This window comes from Schistocerca nitens, chromosome 1, assembly GCF_023898315.1.
Source record: "Schistocerca nitens isolate TAMUIC-IGC-003100 chromosome 1, iqSchNite1.1, whole genome shotgun sequence".
Classification (NCBI taxonomy): Eukaryota; Metazoa; Arthropoda; class Insecta; order Orthoptera; family Acrididae; genus Schistocerca; species Schistocerca nitens.
The window spans coordinates 188105682-188127446 of NC_064614.1; the positions used below are offsets into that span (position 1 = coordinate 188105682).

The window sequence follows — 21765 nt, forward strand, 5'->3', positions numbered from 1 at the left end:
GCTCTGTTTGATTCAATGCCTAGGCGTATCAAGGCCGTTACTACTGCCAGAGGTGGTTGTTCTGGGTACTTACTTCTCAGGATCTATGCACCCAAACTGCGTGAAAATATAATCACATGTCAGTTCTAGTATAATATATTTGTCCAATGAATACCCGTTTATCATCTGCATTACTTCTTGCTGCAGCAGTTTTAACGGGAAGTAGTGTAGATAGCAATTTTCAGATGTAGAAATACTCCTACTATGTTTATATTTATGTCGCATACCTCCTTGTCGTCACTGTATTTTATTCAAAGTGCTTTTTCAACAGAACAGTGGTCGTCCACATATGAAGCTCGTTTCCATGAACTGTCTGCCTGATTTTGAGGTACCCCTGCGACTAGCAAGATCCCCAGATCAATCCCCGATAGGACATGTATAGGACCAGCTCGGACGTCAACCCTGTCCCAATGGTGGTGCACAGAATATCAGGGTCCAGTTACAAAAGTTGTGGGCCAACTCAGGAGAAGTTTCAACTCTTTTATGACACCTTTTCCAACAGAATGAGTGCAACGTCATATAGCTCAGTGGGAGCATACCGCCTAGTTCTTTGTAAATTTGACTCGATTTTATAATCACTGGAATAACATCACATTCATTTTGAAACCGTGAAGTTTCATTGCGTTTTCTCATCCCCTTCTGGGTATTTCACTTTTTTTGTCAGACAGTGTAGTTGATTGTTGTAGAAGTGATAGAGGAGATTGCTTGTGCCTGCCGGTGTGGCCGAGCGGTTCTAGGCGCTTCAGTCTGGAACCGCGCGACCGCTACGGTCGCAGGTTCGAATCCTGCCTCGGGCATGGATGTGTGTGATGTCCTTAGGTTAGATTTAAGTAGTTCTAAGTTCTAGGTTCTAGGTTAGATTTAAGTAGTTCTAATTAGATTTAAGTAGTTCTAATTAGATTTAAGTAGTTCTAAGTTCTAGGGGACTGATGATCTCAGATGTTAATTCCCATAGTGCTCAGAGCCATTTCAACCAGATTGCTGGTGTAATCGAGAAGCATAACAATTACTAACTCTATCTCCCGACACGGTGAACAACACAGCTAGGTTAAAGAGTCCGCCTAGTTCTAGTTCTAGTCGGTCAAGTGAAGTTCTTGGTCTATACTATCGATACAGATTTCTGAAGATTTCAGCTGCCTCAACGTGTTTCGACACAGTGGAAAGAGGACATCGCAAGTTCTAAAGGGGAAAGCAATCGGTCGTTGCTACTGGTAGCTCCACCCTTTGCCACTTGAAATGAATACACCCGCTGGGCACATGGAAACAGACCTGGTAAGAGTATATCTGTTATGCAACAGCCCATGTCAGCAGTAGAATATTGATTTCCTTTCTTCACTTGTCATTTGCAGCAGTATCGGACAGAAGAAATTGTATTGTGCTTTGTTTATGGTGTTAAAGATCTCTTTGTTTTGTTTTGCCGCCAGACGTTTCTTACTATGCACTTGAGACAAGGTCGCTGCGGTGAATCCCAGACGGCCACGAGGACATACTGCATTAGAGTCTGTGACGTCATCGGGGATTCTTCCCGGATGCCATCCATTATCGATAAAAGCTCGGCCGTCCATCGGTAGGCTCAGAAGCCGTTTACACCCATCGACATGAAGTTTCTTCTGAGGACGCTGTTTGTGGTTCTGTGTAGCCTGCTCTTCACTCTTGCTGGTAAGCGCGTGAGGATCCTAGTTTTATGTATGTATGTCTGTAGCGAGTACTGCTGAAATTTTATGTGACCCACGCTCAGTGTCCCTGTTTCACTCACGGATCCGGCTACAGCTTAGCGATAAGACAAAAGTATTTGTTTTTAAGGATAAACCAATATGTCTTTCATTTAAACCAACCTTTTCCAATACAATGCGAATCATTGTAGCAAAAGAAACACAGATCGAAATCCCCGGCTGCAAAGTGTTTATTCCGTAGTCACTTTTTTGCCTTGTGCTTCTCATATTAAAAGTTTCCTACAGAGAGATGTATCTGGTATATAAAAATAAGAAAACCATGTGTATCTGATTTATGTGAAATTCGTAGAGTGACACAAGTTTATGAAATTTTTTAGCCTCCGCGTAATAATCATGATTATGTCTTAACATCATACACATTCATATGTACGAACTTCCCAGCTTTGTATATGTACATGTGAACACTGTGTTCTTCCTCGCAATTTTGCAAGTAAGAAGTCTGCGTCCTTGCAACAGAGCGAAAACATTTCGTGCCATTTTGTAACATTGAGAGGTAATTTTGTTTATGATTCTACTTTCGTTATCGCAGCTTGTATGAATTTTTCATTTTGCATTTCACAAAAGAAATTCTTTCCAGTGTCGGTGATCTCCAGTCCATTTACCTTCTAGCTAAAGTTTAGATCTGTAAATAAATTCGGAGAACTTTTGGAGAGCTGAAATGTTTTACACGATGAGTGTACTTCTCCGATGAATTAGCGATTGATCCTTTACGATGACCCTTGCCCTTCCTTCCAAGTCTGTTAGTGCAAGTATTCACATTGTGAACTGGATTATTACTTGAATTTTCATGTGGAAACTACTTTATTTAGTTTTCCCTGGCGTCAAATTTCGAGGATGTTTTCCTTATGCTGCGTCATTGCCGTTGCTCCATGTAAATTCTATTTGTTGCTTTCTTCAGGCTATGATATTCATAGATTTAGTGGTGAAGAACACTTGTGATTCTTACTTATTGTTTGGTGATCAAACGTGTCGTAATACTGAGGGAAAGGGCAAATTCATTTCAATTGCACAAATTGTCTTTTAATTTTGATTTCATGATTAATTCTTATAAGGGGAACACAGATGTGGGGACAAGCATCTCGTATCTGTTGTTACATAACATGAAATTTACACAGAAGCACGTAGAAATGGAGAAACAGGCGAAATAAGTGATAAATAAACTGCCTAACACGGGAATTTCGCAACAGAAACGTCTTAGTATAGCACCCGCAAAAAGCAATATAAATAAATTGTTAAGGGAATGATTTATGAGTTTTTCCTGACATCATTGATAACTTCTATCATGTTGTTGAACTGTCAGTCACCAGTTGCTGTTAATATTATATTAATGATATAATTAAATGGTAATTATAATTATGACCGTTTGTATGCAACTGCAAAACGACAAAAGAGCTGACACACACACACTCACACACACACACACACACACACACACACACACACACGCACACGCACACACAAATATTATTTTTCACCATAGACGTCACACAGTGGATAACAATGTGTAACAAAACTGGAACGTAGACATTCTACAAATGGCAACGTTACGTAGCAAAACAGGTTAGCATTGTGTGTGTGTGTGTGTGTGTGTGTGTGTGTGTGTGTGTGTGTGTGTGTGCGCGCGCGTGTGTGTAGTTTATGTTCTATGCTGAAAATTGTTTTTAATGCTTCAGGCTGTATAACAGATTCACCAACAGTACAAAAAGAGCACATGTAGAACAATATCAATACGCCCACGTATTTACATATGACATATACACTGGTACTGAGCGAAAGGTGTCCAGGTGAGAACTGTTTGTAACTTAATTCTCAATTCCGGAATATCTAAATTGAAAGTGCTGCATCCAAATGAAAATGTATGTATTTCAGGCCACTGATGACGTCTTAAAAATTGAGGCAGAAAGGCATCTGACAAAACAAAAACTGCCTTTATTCAGTTGCATACGGAGGGTCCTTACCCAAAAATCATTAACGTAAAATTTATTCTTTGGCCAGCAAGTTTAACGATTTGTTTTTGTATATAGCACCTAGTAGTGTTCATGTCGCTAAAAAAAGTTTTATATGTGAAGATTATTGACAACGAGCTGCTATTTGTACTTAAAGTTGGATTCTTCCCTACCTGGTAAACCCGTTCCTTCCCTTTTCCCCTCTCCTTTTCTGTGTTTTCGACATTTACATTTCAGCTAACACTAAAATTTTAATAAATACAACGTGACCTTCCAAGCCTTTCTTGAACTAGTTCTTCTTCCTCGAATATATGTTTTCTGGTATCCAGTAGACGAAGGACGAAGAAGAAATTTGTTTGCTAGGCAGGCAACGTTTTCAACGGCAAAATAAATAATAGCCAAATCGGAACAGGACACGTAAAAAGCAGGATAATGAACGTAAATGAATAAAAGTTCCAATCTTAGAAAGGAATTGCAAGTAAATAGTGTATCGGTGAGACAAGTGAGTATAGGAAACAGAGCCATCCAGCTAACAGTAAAAATTTTAAAGACTGAGTAAACCGAAGTATTCAGGGAAACGGTGGGTGCCGGTCACGATAATTATCCTAACTTTTTTTTTCTTCTGACTGGTTTGATGAGGCCCGCCACAAATTCCGCTATTATGCCATCCCTTTCACCCCAGAGTAGCAGCCGTGCGGTCTAGGGCCCCTTGCCACGGTTCGCGCGGCTCACCCCTTCGGAGATTCGAGTCCTCACTTCGGCATGTGTGTGTGTGTGTGTGTGTGTGTGTGTGTGTGTATGCGTGTGTGTGTGTGTGTGTTGCCCTTAGCGTAAGTTAGTTTAAGTTACATTAAGTCGTGTGTAAACCTAGGGACCGACGACCTCAGTAGTTTGGTCCCATAGGAACTTAGCACAGATTTTCAAATCTCAGAGTAGCACTTACAACCTGCATGCTCAATCATTTGCTGGGTGTATCCCATCTCTGTCTTCCTCTACAGTTTTTACTCTTTTCAGCTCCCTCTAGACCACGTTAAACGCACAAAAAAGAGGCATATCTCCCACAGTAAGACCACTGCTTGGTGTAGAAATCAAATTTGAAGTTGACTACTTAGTAAAACTAGTATCTCAACATGCATTGATGAGGTTTTCTGTTGGTGTGAGTGTGATTGATTTGTCCATTATCTTATCGTTCTCTTCTTCTTTTATGCTCCACTGTTACTCCTTCACCTTCACATTCCTTTTCAGTATCGCTGCGCAATCCGTAAGATCACAACATATGACATCGCTTTTGTTCGCGAACTGTAAACTATGTTTTGTTTATGGTGGCTACTTTAGTGTGCACGGCTATGAAGCAGAGTTTAAGTCCTTCCGACCGTTCAGTGTGACGTGCAAGTCTGTCCACAGGTGCCGCTCCCGGCGTTGTCAGCGACAGCAGTGAAGAACAAAGAACCCCCTGCAACATAGGACTGTGAGTATCATTCATGGAGCACAGGCCAGTCTTAGTAACATACTGCAATAACTACACATACAACTGTGAATAGTTCTATTACCTGTTAAAACATTAGAGTATTTGAATCCATTCACGTATCTTACCAGATGAGTATCGAAATAAATTCAGTTTGGTTCTGATATACAGCCATAGATTTTAGAAGTAGTGTTGCCCTGGTGCTGAGGTATGTAGGCCTTACTTAATGATGGAGTATTTTGTCAGCACCTTCATTGAGACGAGACAGTAAGAGTATCGAGAGCCAAACCCACAATGTACCTGCTGTTTGCCAGACGCGCAGTCATTCGTCATTTCACCACTGAAAGCTTTAAAAAACAAACACTAATGAAATGTCATGTAATATTCGTTCTAAATTAGATTGAAACTTACCAGAAATTTCTGCTATATTAAGTAAGCTACATGATTTCAGGCGGTTAACGTGAATGTAATCTTCTCTATATAAAACTAAAAACTAAACTCCTCCCGAACAGGCCATGAAGATCTAACGGTACCAACTGGCCGTCGTGTCATCCTCAGCCCATAGGCGTCACTGGATGCGGATATGGAGGGGCATGTGGTCAGCACACCGCTCTCCCGGCCGAATGTCAGTTTCCGAGACCGGAGCCGCTACTTCTCAATCAATTAGCTCCTCAGTTTTCCTCACAAGGGCTGAGTGCACCCCGACTGCCAACAGCGATCGGTAGACCGGATGCTCACCCATCCAAGTACTAGCCCAGCCCGACAGCGCTTAACTTCCGTGAACTGACGGGAACCGGTGTTACCACTGCGGAAAGGCCGTTGGTAATCTTCTCTATATATGAAAGTTAATGTCCTGATTGACTCACTGACTCATCATCGCCTAGCCCAAAATGCTAACGATACAAACTTGAAACTTTGAGAGGATGTGGATTTTGTACTGTAGGGATCGATTAAGAAGGGATTTTTCAAAATTCCACCCATAGGTTGGTAAAATAGGGGTAAAAAAGTTTGTTTGAAAATACGTAACTATTAATTCAGTTTTGAATCTAGAACTACGAAAACTGGTATTTGGTAAGAAATAAAAAAAAGAAATTACGTGTTTCAGCGTTTCTGGAAATAAAACCTCTAAGGAGGTGAAATAGCGGGTGAAAGTATTTTTTACTAAACCATTATGAAAGAACTACTGAAGCCTTTTTAAAGCAACGTCTATGAAAAGTGGTATTTAACTTCTCGTTTAGAAATAACAAAAATATGTGTTACGGTGTTTGTGGAAATTCAACCTTAAGGGAGAGTCAAATAGGGGATTAAAATTTTTATGAAAATATTTCAATATAAAATTATTTTTAAAGATGAATCTAAGAAAACTTGTGTTTGGCTTCTCAGTTCTAAATAAAAAATACGTATTTCAGTGTTTTTGGAAATTTAACTCCTAACGCGGTGAAATAAGGCATGAAAGTTTTTATGGAAATATTACATTATGAAAGTATTTTTAAAGCTAAATCTGTGAAAATTTGTATTTGGCTTCTCAGTCCTAAATAAAAAAAAAAAAAGATTCAGCTCTCATGGAAATTCAACTCATAAAGAGGTGAAATAAGGGATGAAAGTTTTTATGGAAATATTTCATTATGAAAGCATTCCTAGAGCTAAATCCATGAAAATTTGTATTTACCTTCTCGGTTTGAAATTGAAAAAATAGGTGTTCTAGTCTTTTTGGTAATTTAACTTTTAAGGGAGTGAGAGGATGAAAATGTCTATGAAAATACGAAGGCCATTCAGTAAGTAAAGCAACACTATATTTTCATGAAACCAGGTTACTTTTATTCAGGATTGAAATAGACCATATTATTCCTCACTCTTTTGACGACAAAAATCGCAGTTTTCAACATAATCTCAGTTCAATGCGACGCATTGCGCAACCGCACTGGGAGTGGTAGTATGTCCGCATGGTACTAGTCTACAGGTCGACGTCGGAGCCAACGACTTGCTGCATCAGTAACCTCCCCGCATTATCCACGTACTGCTTCCCGCGGAGTACATCTTTCATTGGGCCAAACCGATGGAGGTCGGAAGATGAGAGTTCCAGACTCAGGAAGAACAGTCCAGTGAAGTCTTGTGAGTTCCTCTCGCGAGCGCAGACTTGTGTGAGGCCTTGCGTTGTCATGGAGAAGTAGACGTTCAGTTGTACATTACTGGCCATTAAAATTGCTACACCGCTAAGATGACGTGCTGCAGATGCAAAATTTAACCGACAGGAAGAAGGTGCTGTGATGTGCAAATGATTTGCTTTTCAGAGCGTTCACACAAGGTTGGCGCCGGTGGCGACACCTACAACGTGCTGACATGAGAAAAGTTTCCAACCGATTTCTCACACACAAACAGCAGTTGACCGGCGTTGCCTGGTGAAACGTTGTTGTGATGCACGTGTAAGAAGGAGAAATGCGTACCATCACGTCTCCGACTTTGATAAAGGTCGGATTGTAGCCTATCGCGATTGTGGTTTATCGTATCGCGACATTGCTACTCGCGTTGGTCGAGATCCAATTACTGTTAGCACAATATGGAATCGTGGGTTCAGGAGGGTAATACGGATCGCCGTGCTGGATCCCAACGGCCTCGTATCACTATCAGTCGAGATGACAGGCATCTTATCAACATGGCTGTAACGGATCGTGCAGCCACGTCTCGATCCCTGAGTTAACAGATGGGGACGTTTGTAAGGCAACAACCATCTGCACGAACAGTTCGACGACGTTTGCAGCAGCTCGGAGACCATGGATGCGGTTACCCTTGACGCTGCATCACAGACAGGAGCGCTTGCGATGGTGTACTCAGCGACGAACCTGGGTGCATGAATGGCAAAACGTCATTTTTTCGGATAAATCCACGTTCTGTTTACAGCATCATGATGCTCGCATCCGTCTTTGGTGACATCGCGGTCAACGCACATTGGAAGCTTGTCCTCGTCATCGCCATACTGGCGTGTCACCCGGCGTGATGGTATGGGGTGTATTGGTTACATGTATCGGTGACCTCTTGTTCGCATTGACGGCACTTTGAACAGTGGACGTTGCATTTCAGATGTGTTACGACCCGTGGCTCTACCCTTCATTCGATCCCTGCGAAACCCCACATTTCAGCAGGATAATGCACGACCGCATGTTGCAGGTCCTGTACGGGCCTTTCTGGATACAGAAAATGTTCGACTGCTGCCCTTGCCTGCACATTCTCCAGTTCTCTCACCAATTGAAAACGTCTGGTCAATGGTGGCCGAGCAACTGGCTCGTCACAATATGCCAGTCACTACTCTTGATGAACTGTGGTATCGTGTTGAGGCTGCATGGGCAGCTGTACCTGTACACGCCATCCAAGCTCTGTTTGACTCAATGCCCAGGCGTATCAAGGCCGTTATTATGGCCAGAGGTGGTTGTTCTGGGTACTTATTTCTCAGGATCTATGCACCCAAGTTGCGTGAAAATGCAATCACATGTCAGTTCTAGTATAATATATTTGTCCAATTTATACCCGTTTATCATCTGCATTTCTTCTAGGTGTAGCAATTTTCATGGCCAGTAGTGTATTTCTGTGGCGACGAACACGCTGAACTCGTTTTTTCGATTTCCTGAGTTGATCGTTGTACTATGAGGCAGGTCATCAAACAGAATAACCCCTTCAATCTCCCAAAAGAACGTCATGACTTTTCCGGAAGAGGGTGCGGCTTTAAACTTTTTCTTCGGAGGAGAGGTGGTGTGACGCCACTCAATGGATTGTCGTTTTGTTTCCGCTTCGAAATTATGAAGCCGTGTTTGTGACCATATTCGACAAAAAATTGTTACGATAAACCTCGTAATGTGCAAGTAATTCCCCACAGAGTGTACTACATTGCTGTTTATGGTCTGCTGGTTAGGAATCACCGAACCCATCAGCACATACCTTTGAGTACCCCAGCTGGTCGACGAGTGTGTCACCACTACCCACAGAGGCGTCCAGTTGATTGCGATCTGTCTACCACCTCGAATGAGAGTGTCCGCACGTTCCAACACTGCAGTAGTCACAGCTGTGTGCGGCCGGCTGGCACGCGGGAGGTTGGACAGGTTTGCGCGATCTTGTTACAGTGATGACAGACGTCCCGCCCAACGACTCTCCATACGTTTGTTCACGGCCAGATCTGCGAAAAAATTCTGCAAATGGCTATGAATGTCTGAGATGCTCTAGTTTCGCGCCAAGAGAAACAGAATGACAGCCTTCTCCTTGAAGCACATTTCCGTTACAGATGCCATTTTGTAGGTTACGTATAGCATCGCCACTTGTCGGAACTTCATGAAACTATCTAGGGTGAAGCCGAAATATTCCACCACGTCTCACAACAAATTCTGCATTTTTTCAACCGAAGCTGGCCACAAAAAAAGTGTTGCAGTACTTATTTTGAACTCCCCTCGTATCTCGTTATATTACAAATTTTTAAAGTAAATCTATAGGTACTTTACTTCTCGTTTAGAAATAAAGAAATATGTGTTTGGAATGAAGCTTTCGATGGAAACATCTCCACAAGAACTCAAAAGGCAGGATTATTTAAAACCTCCAACTACAGCATTCAGAAAAGACCGTGCTTCTATGGCCTTAATTAGTGTGAAAGGTTTAGAAGGTGTTACACTTTGCGAACTAAATAAAAGAAAGCTGTTTAACAGTCGCCAGGACAAATCGGCTTTGTCAGAATTGCATAGAAAAGGAAACGGCTCTTTAATACATTAATTTTTCAATTGGCCTTATATGTGTTTATAAAAATATTTTAGTAGTAATTACAACGCAAAAGCGAGTGAAGTAGCGAGCGCTAAGGTATTGTGTAACACGAAGACGATGTTACCAAATTATTGCTAAAGCATTATATTTACATAGGCATCAATGGTTGTCAGTTTTCTAGTTAATTAATTTTGCTACAATATGTTTAATAATTTAAAATATTTTTGATGCTAGACTGTGTACTTTTATAATATTTACATGTCCTTTCAGTCCGTGCAGTGATTCCAGATATACAACACATGAACCAGAGATTATAACACTTGCCGACTGCAGAAAAGGTCCATGCTGAAGGTAAGTCACTGTCTATAGCGTGAACTTACATAATTAACATCCAACTGATCTAGGGACAGTCTTGCTTCATAAATAATATTTGTCGCATAAAACGGTCTGTCGCTTATAAGACTCTAATTCATACGCCTCTAATTCTGTCTCCTTCGAGCAAGCTTACTAGCAGTAGTAGTGAGCTCTCTGAAACGACAGTCCTGGAGGTGATGACGTGCGGAACCCGTCAAATAAATAATGTTTCAATTGAATTTTGAAATATACGGACATAAACACTCAGTCTTACGCAAACAAGGACGTTCATGACGTGTGACGCACAAGCCAGGCACACAGAACACGCACGCGTGCGCCCCACACAAACACACACACACACACACACACACACACTCACACATACACACACACACACACACACAGAGAGAGAGAGAGAGAGAGAGAGAGAGAATCAATCTGAATAAGGCGAACAGATAAGAAAATTAACTCATTTAAAACTATAATGTGAAATGTGAAAATGTAAAAAGTAGTGGATGCTACTTGATAATTAGTATTAAGTAATTGGTAACATGTTTTCGTTGATAAGTAACATGAGCTACTCAATTGTTAGTGTTATTCGACATATTTATTCGGTAACATACGAGAAACAAATTTCCTATTGAACACTAGACACTACAGCTAGTTGGTTAGTCAGTTACATGTTCCATTGATCAACTGGACTATTTATTCTTTTTTCGAAATGATATATAACTAGTCAGTTTACAGAATATGTATACAACAATAGTGTTAACATTAATGAACACATTAGTTTTTAATCCTGCTTATGCAAATACACTTAAAAATTACGCTTTTCTTCAGGAAACCAGTTTTAAATAGAAATTCGTCCGCGACACGGGAGGAGTTGTCCAGGAGAAATGAAACTGTGTTAAACCGAAAAATTTCTCTGCTAAGTGTCAGATATTTTATATTATTACGTAAATGATCAAAAACTTTTGTTGATGTGTATTGAACTCCTTTCTGAGTCACTGACAGCTTTAATAATGTGTAATAATGGTGTTTTTTCCTCTAGTGTTGTAGGTATGGAGGTGATTGTTATTCTCAAATTGTGATGAATTATTCATGACGAATTTTACTAGCGAATGTATGCAGTGTGAAGGTGCAATAAAATTGCCTGTTTCCTTGAAAATGTATCTACATGATGACCGCGGGTGAACACGACATATTTTTGCAATCGCTGCTCTTTTTCTAAGTGGTGAGTTACCACTAAATTATTACATATGACATTACTGAGTGGAAATATGCAAATATATGAGGAGGTTGACTCGTTAGTTTCCAGGACTAGCAATGGTTCAAATGGCTCTGAGCACTATGGGACTTAACTTCTAAGGTCATCAGTCCCCTAGAACTTACAACTACTTAAACCTAACTAACCTAAGGACATCACGCACATCCATGCCCGAAGCGGGATTCGAACCTGCGACCGTAGCGGTCACGCGGTTCCAGACTGTAGTGCCTTTAACCGCTTGGCCACACCGGCCGGCGACTAGCAATCATACGAAGAACACACGTAGCTGAATTAATTGTTCGAGAGTTCAAAAAAACGCTTCTTCCCGTATATTTTCTCACCAATGTATACACTGAAAAATTTAGAACATTCTACCCTGTTTACTAACTACAATTCACCTGCTACATCAGTTGTTGGTAAGACTCTGTTTGTTGTACAGGGCTGAATATACAGTGTTTTCAATCCATTTTCAGAGAACTCAAATAAGTACTATGGGACTTAACTTCTGAGGTCATCAGTCCCCTAGAACTTAGAACTACTTAAACCTAACTAATCTAAGGACATCACACACATCCATGCCCGAGGCAGGAATCGAACCTGCGACCGTAGCGGTCGCGCGGCTCCAGACTGTAGCTCCTAGAACCGCTCGGCCATCCGTTCGGCCATGCGTTCTCAGAAATGATAAGTTGACAAAGGTACATGTATCACAGTGGAACAACCGAAATAAAATGTTCAAACATACCTACGTTCTGTATTTTAATTTAAAAAACCTTCCTGTTATCAACTGTTCGTCTAGAATTGTGAGCCGTATGTTTGTGACTATTACAGCGTCATCTGTCACAAAGCGAAAAAATTGGTCCAAATAAAACATTCATATTTCTTTACGTACTACACGAATATGTAATAAAAAATGGGGGTTCCTATTTTAAAAAAACCGCAGTTGATATCCGTTTGACCTATGGCAGCACCATCTAGCGGGCCAACCACAGCGCCATCTGGTTTCCCCCTTCAAACTAGACAAGTTTCGTTCTTTGTAGTTTTTTCGTTTGACGCTTATTTCGTGAGATATTTGGCGCGGTCACGATCAATGGACCACTCTGTATATCCTATTTACTGATTTTTTTTTCACGTGCTACATCCGTTGTTAGAAAGACTCTTCTTGTTGTACAGAACTGAATACAGTGTGTTTTCAGTTCATTTTCAAAGAACCTCTTAAAAATTCTTTGAAAATCATGACTAATAATGTCTTCTGGGGCTTTCTGTCTAACGGGATTTATTATAACAGTAGTACCGTCTGGAGAAAGTACCGATTTTGCCTGTTGAATGTCAAGTGGAAGGTGGTTCACGTATGTATCCTATTTACTGACTCCTCTTCATGAACTACATCAATTGTTGGTATGACTACATTTGTTGTACAGAACTGGATGCAGCGTTTTCGGTTTATTTCCGGAGAGCGACTCAATAATTCTTTGAGAAACATCACTAACAACCTCTTCTGTGACTTTCTCTCTAGTGAGATTTATTATAAGAGTAGCATCGTCTGAATAACGTACCAGTTTTGCTTGTTGCATGTTAAGTTGAAGCTGAGTCACTTATATAAGGAATAGGAGTGATCCTATAGTTGAGCCCAGTGGGACTACCTTTGTTGACGCTGCCACGTCATTGAAGTTTTCTCTCCTTCCAGCACTGAATTATTCAGCACAACATTTTACATTCTCTTTGTTAAGTGCAATCCTATTCAGTTGTGTATAAAGTCATCGATTCGATAAAACCTGAAGTTTTCTAAGTGTGCAACTTGATCTACACTTCAGACTACATTTAGAACTATTTAAAATGTCGTGCCTAATATCTCTAGTGATTTGGAAGATTAAACTGAACTTTAAGATAAAAAACATAATCAAGTTTTGTAGCACAATGTTACGGTAAATGATAACTAGACCTAGACATCTTGCAGTGGGTTTATTACAGTGTTAAAGCGACATGAAAGACTTGTTGTGATGTTGGTCGGGGGCACTCGAGACCCCTCTTACCCTTTCTCACCTGCATCCTCCTTAGTGCACCCCAGCCTTAAAATAATTATGTAAACACAATACACTACACACAAAGAAAATGTGAACCTGAGTCTGCTGTATGTAGGCCTTCTTAATGCTTGACAGTCCCCAAGTGCTACACGCCCTGGCTGTCTGTTCACATAACGACGGTAAAGTGGCAATACAAGTTCACACAATATGATAGTTCATACAGTTCTGATTTGTACCTTGCTCTACCATGTCGAGAGGACAAATGTTCCATTGTAATGACAATCTTCGTAACGTGCGATATGTAAGTTGTTACGTTTCATCAAAACAAGAAGCTACAAATAATTAATTATAAATACATTGTTTCAGATAAGGAAAAAAGATATAGTGTTTCCTTATTATAAGAAGTATTACTTGTTTATTTTGTTTATCGCACCCTATCGGTAAGTGCACTTTTGCAAGTGCATTTCATTGTTTTGTATTTGTTTTCTCTTGTACTAATCACATGCTCTTTGTTTTAGGAGTCACAAATGCTGCCATGTGGGTCATCCAAGGAGACGACTGGCCACTCCAGGCCCCTAAATGTGAACATATTACTCTTACTTAAATTTTGCGAGTCTCATGAAATTTTATCCTAACAAAAACTACGAGCTATACAAGAAACACAGTGTTAATAAAAATAACTACCCTGGCATTCCATATTAACATTTGTGGCAACGGTATAATCATATAAACAAGATACACTACACGCAATGAAGAAATTATGTAACTAATTGTTGTGTGTAGGCCGTCTCAATGCCTGAGTCTATAACTGTTACACGTCTTTGCAGTCTGTTTGCGTATGTCTATGGTTGTGGTTAAAAACAACGACCGTGGTAACGCAGACGAACATATACAACGATAGTTCGTCGCCTTAGATTTTCTCTGTTTTTTCCCTGACTTACGTTCTGCAGCTCTACCAAAATACATAGATGCATGCCCTTTTAACCTCTGTCCATGCGATGCAGACGTACCACAAGCCCGCTCTGTTACAGAATGTTCTTTCCGGGTGCTACATAACTGACCAATAGAGCCACATTTCGTTTCAAACATCCCTAGTGGATGTAGAGAACAGTTTTAACTCCTAAAAGAATTGCGTTTTGACAGTACTTACAGCTAGACCATATCTTCCATGTGGTCTCATTTCGTGATTAATCTCCTAGACTTATGGTACTGCAGGTCTCTAAGTGCCACAGCTGTGTATAGAGCATAGGCAGTTATACGCACCCGTGCCAATCTATTTTTACAACCGCGAATAAAAATTGATCGAAAATTGTGGCACCATTTTTACGAACATTGTCCAGAGGTTATATCAGCAGAAACTGCTTGCCATAAATTCAGTTCAGTTAGTTAGAGTTTTAAAATAATTTATTTGTGATACTAAAAAGAGTCTGGTTGAAACTGTACTACATTAGGGGTACTGCGGTGTAATGGTAGTTGTTTTACACGCAAAACATTCTCGAACGTAACAGAAAGATGATGTAATATCACACACGCCATACAGTGGCCTGGCCTGGAGTAAGTATATGGACGCAAATTTACAAAATTTTACAGCTTGCAAACGCTTCGTTTCGACCTTTATAATATCAGTGTTACGTATTTTACTAAAGCCTTTTAGTCATATTGCAAATATTGGAAAAGGTATATAATTATTTTTCACGTCCAGACAACATCATCATCTTGCCCTACAACTGACATGCACTCATATTTATCTCTACAATTGAATTTATTGTTAACCGTATTTACAAAATTTAAATACTTTTAAAAATTCTTGTTCTGCCTCAGTTTATGTGTTCGAATAACTACTTCTTGAAGGACACTAAAAAATAAATAACTAAAAAGACGCACCACGAAGGAAGCCAACCTGCGTTTACATTTTAGCAAGCTAATTCCGTAATCCCCGCCCTCACGCGACGAGGGTTTCTACTGCTTGTCTTCTTGCTTGCCAGATCCTACTTTGACCAGCAAGGTCGCTGAGTACGTTGGAACATTATGGACAGGGCACTGCAGCCTGCTCGGGATTCTGACGATCTAACGCGCCGTCTGGACTGAATTTGGCAAGATATCCCCCAGGAGGATTCTACCAATCAACGGTGAACCGAATAAGGGTCAGATGTAGACCAACGTGTTACTGGCTTGCTCAATTTGTGAACCGCTTTCACCTGAATAAATCATCGTTTTTTTCTGAAATTGTTATCATTTGTTTCTTTGTACGTCTACATCACTTCTGCCGATTCGCATCCCATTCCCGTAATTCTTTCATGGTGCGTCGTATTTTTTCTTCTTTTATTCTTTTCCTTTTTTCCCTTAGATTTAGCGAAGACTTAGAATGTCAAACATACGCCGCAAGTTTCATTTGCATGTTATAGTCGTTGATATTTAACTTAATTCCCTGAAATAATTTTTTAATATCCCTTTCACACTGCCACATTATAAATATAACAATAATATCCTTTTCAATTAATTTATTATGATAGAATGAATTATATATGTCAGGTCTAACATTGATTCTTACTTTGTTAACAACGAGCAAACGATGACAGAAACAACAATTCTCATTACACCAGGGGACTGCGAAAGTTATCTGCCATGTATGGAGAACATATACACCACATAAACCTCTAAGATCACATTGTTTTTATATACTTTATTATTATTTCACATGTTTTAAATTTTTATTTCAGATAACGTCTCTTTCTGAGGCCAATATACTAGTACAGAACATTTACTAATTGCTAAGGAAACCAGTATTTTAATGGTTAGGTTTAATTTAATACTCATGTCAATTAAATTTCTGAAGAACAATTTATATACGTACATGAACTCTTTTCAGTTTTCACTGTTAAATGTGGAGCGTGGTTTGCCAGCTTCTTTACGTCTGGTACAGTGCGTTCATCGCTGGTGACTGTTGCAGCAATTAGTCGCAGGTTGGCGGAGTAACCAAGGTGGCAAGCTGCCTTGCATCATCTTGAGAGCTGTGGCTGTGGGTGATGGATACTCACCAACAACAACAATTTTCACTGAATTTTCTCTGTTGGCAACCACATTTTAATCTTTAACGCTGTGTCATTCGACCATGCGAAACAAAAATACTCCAGGACGGTAACAGAAGCATTACACAAGGATCACCGTAACAGAATCTATAACAGAATGTATGTACAGTTGTCCAGACGCCACTTACCTCTGCTTTCACTAGTGTTTAGTGAATATCAACTTGGGGCGTGTCTCATTCCGGTTGGCCAGGCTGTTTCTCTCACGCTGTCTGTTCAAATACTCGTATTTATTACACGGTATTATTTCGTCCGGAGATCTCCACTAGTAACAGAGAGAAAATGTTCGTCAGAAAGGATTTATTCAACATACTTTGCTCGTGAGAGTCAATACACATTTCGCACACTCTGTTCGGGACACAGAATTACGGGATTGTAAGCTTTTACTACTATTGTTTTGCAGCATACCGTCTCTCCCTCTATCCTGTATGGTATGTGCTGGATTCGTAAGCGTCATTAAATCTCATTTTTCTCCTGTTCATCCCTTTGACGATCGTAACATGCTTTACAAGTCTCCAGGGTCATCTTTTCCAGGGAAATAGTGAGGTCCATTACGAGACATTTTATTCATTAACACAGTGGAAAAACAATCTATCACTCTTCCTGGACGTCCTTCCGTACGGTAGCATTACAATATCCATATTAGAAAAGGATGTATGTGTACAGCATTTATTGCAGTGTCTGACATTGTGTATTAAGTGTGGCGCCATGGGATAAATTTCGTATACATATATTTGGATATTTGGAGAAATACTTAAATCATTATTACTTACTTACAGCCACTACTCTGGAGATCACACAACGCGATCATTACAAACTTTTATATTACTCATCCCAACGGAATACTCTCTTAAACAGGGAAAAAACAGGTATACGTAATAATAGCATACATGAAAATACTGGAAGAAATCAAGACAGATTTTTCTAAAACTCCCAGAAACAGATAGCATAATAAGATGAAAGAAGGAATGGGAATTTATTTCATTCTAGTATTTCCTTGTGTCTCGTATCACATCGATATAAACCTTTCGTTCCCTAGAGTAAAAGTAACTAAATCTTATACACGCGTTAGTGAAAATATTACTAGATTAGTAAACACAGTTTTCCTTTATCTTAGTGTTACGAAAGATCCTGGCAGTATAAGTATCAGAATGGTAAAAATCGGGGGCAAATATAGTGATTAAAAATTTGGGGTTAACACTACGAAATGAAATTCAAGGAACACACGAAATTAGTAAGGAGCATGGGGAATGGGGACGCGTTAAAGACTTCTGAAAAAGTGTACTCTGTGCATCTCTTAGGAAAACTACATACAAAATTCTACTGTAGCCTTTTCTAGAGATCCTTATGAGCAGCATAATGAGAGGCATGAAAGACACGACTCTAGGCTGTTGACATGTTTTACAGCCCAGACGAAAGTCTAATAGAGATCTCCAGGGAAGTCTCTGAAGTTAAGTTTTCGGAAGGAAGATGGCGTTGTTAAAACAGGTTGGCTCACTTGAGAGAACCGATATTTGAGATAGCGCGTTAGACTCCTTCCACTTGACACAGCGATGACAGAACGACATACGACGCGTATGGAGACTCACACCAACTCCACTTTTCCTTCTTCCATTCGTGAATGGAAAAGGAGAGGCAATGATTAATAATGCTACAAAACATTTTGTAGGCTACACATATCTAGAAAAGTTAGTAATTAGAATTGATTCTAAAAGACAGTTGACACAGGGACTCAAAAACTTTTTCGTTTGCTCCAGCACACGTAATGCAAGTTCAGCACTTCTTTTTAACCTACAGTTTTAGAACTGTGAGGGCAATATATGCATGCCACACGTGAGCAGTAGCGGCAGTTTGGAGATGATTTCAGTATCTGTATTCCACAATGGTAAAAACTGTCATGAAGCACTGAAATGCAATTCAGGTGTACCAACAACAGATGCACACTTTGTAGCGCTTCCTGCCCCTTCCTAAGTATCTGATTAATTAAATAATTAGGACGAGATATGGAACGTTTCTGCTGTGACATTATGTCAGACATGCTAACAGCACAAGTTGTTCTTTGTGAATTGTTTCATGTGGAGGGCCACATAGTCCAATACGTAATGAAGACGCCAAACAATTTTCACGGGCTCCATACGAATCTGATGGCAGTACGAGGTCGTCCATTAATGTTTCCAGACGCTGGTTTGAAACTTTAGTTCACTTTTATTGAAATGAAATAGTCGAGCGCAGTAACATCTTGGTGTCTGCCTAGAAGTTCGTTCTAAACTGACTAGGGAGCTATGCTGTCTCGCACCTGGCCGCTCAAGGCGATCGGTCGGTTCAGTATGCCAATGATATACAACATTCACTGAAATTTATTAGACTGATTGAAATTATAGATATAAAGCTTTCATTATGGACAAGGTCTTCAGTAGTGTTAGAACACTGTACAAGCATTTAAACAGTAAATATATATCTTGAAAGTTATGTGCTTGGCGCCCTGCCGAGTAGGTGATTCACTGCTCTCTCTGGACGCACCAATACGACACAGTATTTACTCACACCACTGCTCCCACACTTTCATGACCATCTGTCTCTTCTGGGGTGGCACCGTCTACCGATCGTGACCACACGCTGGCTTCCAGCAGAGTTAGCATCCATATACCACACGGTCCACTCACAGCCTATGTTCTACATCAACGTGCAATAACCATTCACAGGCGGCAGATGGCAGCACTGAAACAAGGGGATACCAACGACCGTTCAGCAAACGTTGCCAAGGCGCCTGGCTGTACACCCATACAGACTGCTATTCGTGGGCGGCTAAAGCTGGAATTTGCGCTCCAGTACGGTAACTGGCGACTGGTGGCCTTTTCAGATGGATCGCGTTTGATGCTCCATCGCAAAGATAGCCATTGGCGTGTACGGCGTGAAGCATCTGAAAGCAAACACCATCCAACCAGGAGGGAGAGTTATGACGTGGAAAATCTTTTCGTGGCATTCCCTGCGAGATCTCATCATTCTGGAAGGCACAGCGATTCAACACAAGTGTGAATCTATCCTTGGGAATGATGTCCACGCCGGCCGCAGTGGCCGAGCGGTTGTAGGCGCCTCAGTCCGGAACCGCGCGGCTGCTACGGTCGCAGGTTCGAATCCTGCATCGGACATGGATGTGTGTGATGTCCTTAGGTTAGTTAGGTTTAAGTAGTTCTAAGTTCTAGGGGACTGATGAACTCAGATGTTAAGTCCCATAGGGCTCAGAGCCATTTGAACCATGATGCCCACCCCTACAAGCAGTTTGTTTTTCGTTGGCACAACGACATCTGCTAGCAGGACAATGCTCTTTGTCACACAGCTCACAGTGTATGTGTGTGGTTCAAAGAGCACCAGGATGAATTTACAGCACAGCCCTGCCCAGCACCCTCCCCGGATTTAAACCCAATCGCGAATCTTTGTGACTATTTCGATCGGACCGTTCGTGCCATGGATCCTCAGCTGATAAACGTAGTGCAGTTAGCCACAGCACTGGAGTCTGTATGACTCCATATCCCTGTCGGTATCTTCCAGAACCTCAGTGACACTCTTCATGCGCGTCTCGCGTCGGTCCACGCTGCAAAAGGCGGTTATTCAGGCTTTTGACAGATGGTCACATTAACATTAACGTGACTGGACAGTGTAAGTCTTTTCATTTATTTCACATTTATTAGAAGAGAGAGGCTTGCACTTCGACAGCAAAACAAATATTGGTTACAGATGCATCAGAAATATCCAAGGTCGATGTCAGTGAGAACCGAAAACAATTACGAAACCACGCAGTTTAAAGGCAGAGAGTTAAAAAGGGAAATAGCGCTTAAGAAATTCAGTTTGCAAAATTCTCAAAGGGCGTGCCTTACTATAAGGAATGAAACAATAGGACACCAAGTGACTCTTAACACAAGGCTGCCAGGAGCCATCTAGAACTTGGATCTGAACAGTAAAAGCCGCACAGGAGATCCTGGAAGAGTCATTGTCTGATCAGACGGTACGATGGTACAGCAGAGGACGTAGCCCTTGTTTCGGCTAGCTACAAGGATGCAGAATTTCTGCAGAATAAAGGTGTTTTGCAAAGATATATCCAACAAATGCACACCTCGACCAGACCTGCAGGTAAGCGGTTATTCAGACTTTTGACAGATGGTCACATTAACGTTAACGTCACTGGACAGTGTAAGTCTTTTCATGTATTTCACATTCCTTAGAAGAGCACAAATATTGGTTATAGGTGCATCAGAAATATCCAAGGACGATGTCAGTGAGAACCGAAAACAATTATGAAACCATGCAGTTTAAAGGCAGAGAGTTGAAACGGAAATAGTGCTTAAGAAATTCAGTTTGCAAAATTCTAAGGGTGCCCTACTATAAGGAATGAAACAAATAAGAGACCAAGTGACTCTTAACACAAGGCTGCCAGGAGCCATCTAGAACTTGGATATGAATGGTAAAAGCTGCATAGGAGAACGTGGAAGACTCATTGTCTGACCAGATGTTACAGCAGCGCACGTAGCCATTGTTCCGGCTAGCTACAAGGATGCAGAGTTTCTGCAGAATAAACGTGTTTTGCAAAGATATTACCAATAAATGCACACGTCGACCAGACCTGCAGGCACTGCAGAAACTGTAACTCACCATAATGGAAGAACGCTTTCAGGTATGTGTCTTTTAGCATGGGAAAAAGAGAGCATTACATAACAGCTTCGAGAGCTGTTTTTAAATAACCTGACGGGCGAGAAAAAAGAGCTAACAGTCGTACGCATGGATATGCCCACAGAATGTTTTGCAGTACAGTAGGGGAGATACCCTCCTGATGTGAGACTTCAACGTGAACTTTCAGGAGTAGAAGCGACGAAAATAAATCTGTATATCAGACGTATTCATATTTTGTTGAAATAATAGGCCCGCATCTCGTGGTCGTGCGGTAGCGTTCTCGCTTCCCATGCCCGGGTTCCCGGGTTCGATTCCCGGCGGGGTCAGGGATTTTCTCTGCCTCGTGATGGCTGGGTGTTGTGTGCTGTCCTTAGGTTAGTTAGGTTTAAGTAGTTCTAAGTTCTAGGGGACTTATGACTACAGCAGTTCAGTCCCATAGTGCTCAGAGCCAT

The 21765-nt window shown here is 40.9% G+C and overlaps 1 long non-coding RNA gene across 2 annotated transcripts; it reads left to right on the top strand.

Moving 5' to 3' along the window:
* Nucleotides 1-1578: 1578 nt before the first annotated feature.
* LOC126245134 (uncharacterized) lies at nt 1579-14253 on the top strand. 2 transcript variants are annotated; one of them, XR_007545380.1, is made up of 4 exons: nt 1579-1698; nt 5123-5186; nt 10191-10271; nt 11115-11237. It is a non-coding gene; the product is annotated as an uncharacterized LOC126245134 (long non-coding RNA). The 2 variants fall into 2 exon arrangements; XR_007545379.1 differs by lacking the exon at nt 11115-11237 and adding an exon at nt 14081-14253 and having other exon boundaries at nt 1582-1698.
* Nucleotides 14254-21765: the final 7512 nt, after the last annotated feature.